The 5,547-nt window shown below is 38.3% G+C and overlaps 1 pseudogene; it reads right to left on the bottom strand.

Annotated features, from left to right (window-relative positions):
* Window positions 1–4,293: 4,293 nt before the first annotated feature.
* On the bottom strand, window positions 4,294–4,956 carry LOC103550949 (calcineurin B homologous protein 3 pseudogene; annotated as a pseudogene).
* Between the last annotated feature and the right edge of the window lie 591 nt (window positions 4,957–5,547).

The following is a 5,547-nucleotide window of genomic DNA, read 5'->3' as shown; positions in this document are numbered from 1 at the left end:
AAAACTTATATGTGAAAATATTGCCAGGTTATGTCACATCAGAAGATAAGAAAAAAATGTGTATATTCACTTATTGATTTCTTTTCCTTTCACTTATTAATAGCTTCTATTTCATTTCTGTGTAATACACGTTTTTTCCTTTTGTATTTTAAATAAATACGTGTATTCAAAATGAAACTTTTGCGGTCATTAATATTTTGAGAACTTTGACAACTTTTAGAGGCACAAAAGAATAGAAATATGACTTTAAATTTGACAACTTTTTAAAAAATTTTATCTCAAATCAAATAGTTAATGATTCTAAAGGCTTTAAATGGATCTAAATGGTTCTTCACACTAGAAAGCCATTAGTGAATGAATGAAATTAAAGTTATTAACACACTATGTACAACTAAAATAATACAAAGTAATAGTAAAAGAAGGAGGAAGTGATACAAATATGAAAAATATCATTTCTAATTAACAGCCAGAATATGAATATCCTGTCTCTGGGTTTTCTTTAAGTAAAATGTGGATAATAACTCTGACCACTGACCCAGTTAATATCATACACATTACTAAAACGTTATGAATGAATTAAGGTAGTAACCTTGCAATTCAAACAAGTACTTCCTGAAACTACTACATGGAGTAATGAAATATGTAATGGAGTGATGGTCTCCCAGAAAAACTCAGCTTTTCCTATTGTTTGTTAATATGAAAGGAAGATGTTACTTTTTAAAAAGAAAAAAATCACTTTAAAACATGAAGCCGTCCAGGAGGGGCTGGCCCATGGCGGAGTGGTTAAAGTTCCACACTCTGCTTTGGCAGCCAGGGTTTGTGGGCTCGGCTCTCCGGTGAGGACATACTCTGCTCATCGACCACGCTGTGGCGGCACCCCACATAGAGACTAGAGGAGGAGTGGCACAGATGTTAGGTCAGGGCAAATCTTCCTCAAACCAAAAAAGAGGAAGATTGGCAATGGATGCTAGCTCAGGGCAAATCTTCCCCCACAGAAAGAAAAAACAAAAGAAGGGAAGCCTTCCTTTAAAAAAAAATTCTTTCTCTTCCATGTGGGGAGTAACTTCACAGCTTTCACACTTAAAATTTAATAATCCCTAAAATATGTCTTATTATTATGTTTATTAAATATGGATGATCACCATGGGGCAAAGGTGTGATTAGGTTATTTCATCATAGCTCCTAAACAAATGTTACTTTGTATGGTAACAAATCTTCAGAAAATGAAGGTACACATGAGCATGAGTAAATCTATTAACTGAAGTTATACAGTCTTTTTGGAAGTGACAATGATGATTCATTAGCAAAAAGTCTTCTTTTAAAATTTGTTTTAAGCTGTCATCTGGTCTTGAGCAAAACTTGCAGAGACTGTATTTTAAAAGTTTGTTTTACCAACATTATGAAAACCCTGCCAAGCTTTTTGCCTAAAGTATAAAGTGATTGTAAGTTTGGGTTTTCAGAATTCCTGAGAGGCCACAAAGGGAAAAAAATTTTCTGAACCTTTCAGGCTTATAAAAAGTTGAAAGTTAGGCAGTACTTATATTGAGAACGCTCAGTTGTGCAGTGTCAGGTTACTGCATGAGCTTAGTAAAATAACAAAATATTGCTACTGCAGAAATAAGTTACTCTGTCACTAGGGACTGCCAGGAGAATCTACTTGCATTTGAAAGAATATCAAAGAAACGAAACAGAGTTGAAGCAAAAACTGAACAAAAAAAATAAATAGCTTCATGAAAAAGCAATAAGTGGGTGAGAGGAAATAATTTAACTACCATGTTTTTATTTATTTTTTATAATAAATACATACATGAAATAAAATGTTTGTATAAAGTCCAAAAAATGCTTTTTTTTCCAGTTCAAATAAAGCTTATTTTAGGCAGAGAAACCCATAATGTGGAATGAGCTAAATATTGGAGTTCAATTCCAACACTTTCTTTTTATTTGGGTGGTATTTAGTAAGCTTTTAAAAGCATCAAGTGTACTCATTATTATATGTAAAGCTTTGTTGAATAAATGTTAAATCTGCTATATAAATCAAGTATGAATAAAATGCTTGTACATTCAGTTATACATTACCCTTTAAAAATAATTTCAGAGCCCAACATTTAAATTTTAAGGCTTTGCATTTAAAGTTCTGAAGTAGAACCAAAGATCATAAACTTACATGTCCAGTTCATTAATTTCTCAGTTTTTTAAAAAACCAAAGTGCATTTCTAGTCACCATGAGCTTCATTACTGAGTAAATGCTGTTCAGTTTTGTGTATTGATATCCTCATGTTTCATGAAAGAAATATTTAATTTCTATGTTTACGTACTTATGGAGGAAGATTTCTGCGTTAAAGGCAAACATTTCGAAGGAAATTGGAGTTGATAAAGGTATTTGAGTTATTCCCAAGCATGCATGCATATTTTGTCTTACATTATTACTTCTCTTTCAAGATAAGATTTTGATGTTTGCATTCTGCCTTGTAACCATATTTACAACAAATTTAGAGATTATTTCCATGTTTAACTGGTTTCAATATTTATAATTAGTCCTTTTCTATGATGGATTTTCCATTCATTATTTATTTTTCTTTTTAACTATCTCAATTGAGTGAGCATATTCGTTTGCTAGGGCTGCTGTAACTAAGTATGACCAACTGGGTGTCTTAACAACAGAAATTTGTCATCATACAGTTCTGGAGGCTAGCAGTTTTCAATCCAGGGGCTGGCCAGGCTGGTTCCTTCTGAGAGTGTGAAGGATCTGGTCCATGTCTCTCTCCTAGCTTCTGGTTATTTGCTGGCAGTCTGGTTTCTTTGGCTTCCACTGCGTAATTCCAATTTCTGCCCTCATCTTCACATGGTGTTCTTCCAGCGTGTCTGTGTCTGTGTCCAAATTTCCCGTCTTTATGAGGACATCAGTCATATCAGATTAGGGGTCCACACTACTCCAGTATGACCTCATCTTAACCAACTACATCTGTAATGAGCCCACTTCCAAATAGGGTCACATTCTGAAGTGGTGTGGATTAGGACTTCAAAATATAAATGGGGCGGGCGGGTGAAGCAAGTAATATTCACATTACACTAAGTATATTCTTAATTAAAAATAAAATTATTGCTGGAGGAATGTGGGTAATATATTTTCAAGTCCTTTCCCAGCTAAGAATGTTTTTAGTTCCTTCATAAACAGACAACAATTTGTCTGGTTATAAAATTTTTAAATCAACCTTTGGACAAAAAAAAAGTTAGAGGAGATGCTCCATAATGATCTGGTTTTGAAGCCAGACTGATTGTATTTCCTTTGCGGACATTTTATTTTCTTGCCCATATATTTGAGGATTTTTTTTCTTTATCATAGATATTATTTTTAAATAATTCACCTGCCACATAGTAAATCAATTTAATCTACAAAATCGGATATTATTAGTTAGGATGTTTGTTTTGCTATTGAAACAGCCAGAGTTTACAAGAGCTTAAATCTTATAAAATTTTGTTTCTCTTTTATTTCTCTTTCACGTAAAAATTCCTCGGTTATTAAGCCTCTTCTCCATGAAGTCATTAGGGGCACAGATTCCATCTACTTTGGTGCTAGTCACTCTCAAACTCCAGCACCCATCTTCTGGTCTCAAAGGCTTATTCTAATGCTGCCATTTTATCCCCATTCCAGCTACAGAAAGAAGAACTGGAAAGACATGGTTATTCATGATAATGGCACTGAGTAGAAATTTTACGTAAAATTTCTGCTTCTGCGCTATGGAACAGAAGTTACACACACAGCCACACTCAGCTGCAGGCAATCTTGAGAAATGTAGTCGTTTGATAGAGAGGCATGTGTTCAACGAAAAATTCTATTAACATAGAAGAAAAAGAAAAGATATTAGGGGACAAATAGTAGGCTCTGCAACAGTCTACACATTCCTTCTCTTAGATATCCATTTGTAACCTTCTTCTCATGCCTGGAATGTATTTACCTATCCCCCAGAGAGTCAATCTCAATGTCCCATCCAGTTACTGCATCCTACTCAAAGTCTGGAATATCTGAAAGATGTGCAGTCCAACTCGTTAGGTCTGACTTTGACTCCTCATGGCCCAGCAACCTTTAAACTAAAAGACAAATTATTGTCTCCCTCTCACCACCCCCTCCCGTCTCCAACACACAAACCCAACATGTAACAGAATAAGAACATACCAATGCGGAATCTTCCAAGAGCTGCAGCAAAAGGACTCCTGTGGGCTTCAGCTGCTCCGGGCCACATCAGGGGGCAGTCCCAGGGCAAAGTGCAGTTTCTCCATGGTGGAGGTCACAGGTCACTGGCAAAGGGCGATGGTTTCCGTGTAAAGGAAGCAGACGTGCATCTTGGTCTTGATGTCTCTCCCATGGCAGACCTTCAGGAAGTCGTCAAAGGTGATGCTCTCTTACACCTGATCAGACTTCATCTGCCTCATCCGGATGCTGGCTGCCTCCATCATGGCCTCATCTGCAATGAAGCCACTGGAAGCCTTGTCCATGTCGGGGTTTCCCAAGAGCAGCTCCTCGACCACATTTCTGTATTCTTCTAGAGTGATAGCTCCATCGCCGTCTGAGTCATACATGTGGAGCAGAAATCTCAGCTTCTCCTTCAGGCACAGCTGCACCTGCTCCTCCTTCACAGCGGGGTTCATGGGCTGGATAGGACATGATGGGCAGGAGGTCCTCGACATTGATCTCCTGGGCCAGGCCACTGGGCCCCTTGCACCGGCTCCTGCTGTCAAAGAAGACACGGTTGATTTGGGATCAGATCTGAATAACCTCCATGTTGGGGACTTTGTTGAAGTTTTCCTGAGGAATGGTGGGCTGGGCTCCACTTAGCTGCTAACCTTCCACTGGAGCTGCTTGATCTGGTTGGAGGAACAGCCAGTCTTGACCACAAGCTCCCACACTTCCTCAGAGTGCAAGAGGGCGGTGCCTACAGTGCCCCTGGCAGGGGTCATGGGGAATATGTCCATTCCAGGGCCCTGGGTGGCATTGACTCTGCAGAAGCTCCTCAGGCCTTGGGTCCAAACAGTTGGGGATGCCAGGGACAGGTCTGGGCCAGAGGGCAAGTGACTTAGGCATAAAAAGAAGAAATAAAAGCAGATTAAAAATGGAGTAGAAATGGGGCCAGCCCCATGGCATAGTGGTTAGGTTCCCGCGCTCTGCTTTGGCTGCCTGGGGTTCATGGGTTTGGATCACGGCATGGACTTACATGTCAAGCCATGCTGTGGTGGAGTCCCAGATACAAAATAGAGGAAGATTGGCACAGATGTTAGCTCGGGGCCAATCTTCCTCACCAAAAAAGAAAAGAGTATAATTATATTCATATGTTGAAACTTTGGGATAATTCACCTCTAAAAGGAAAATCTAAAAAATGCTATTTTGGAATTGGATTTTTATAAATTTTTATTTACAGATACTGTTCTCCCCAGGAATGGAGACCTCTATAGTTTTTTCTTTTAATTAAATCATTTTGCTTCTACCATCCCTTTAATACTTTATGGCAGCATGGCCTGGCCCCACCTCCTGAAAGAAGAAAAACAGTATAG

The sequence above is a fragment of the Equus przewalskii genome, chromosome 8 (genome assembly GCF_037783145.1).
Source record: "Equus przewalskii isolate Varuska chromosome 8, EquPr2, whole genome shotgun sequence".
Lineage (NCBI taxonomy): Eukaryota > Metazoa > Chordata > Mammalia > Perissodactyla > Equidae > Equus > Equus przewalskii.
Note: the sequence above shows the minus strand (reverse complement) of the source record. Positions and strands in the feature narration are given on the sequence as shown.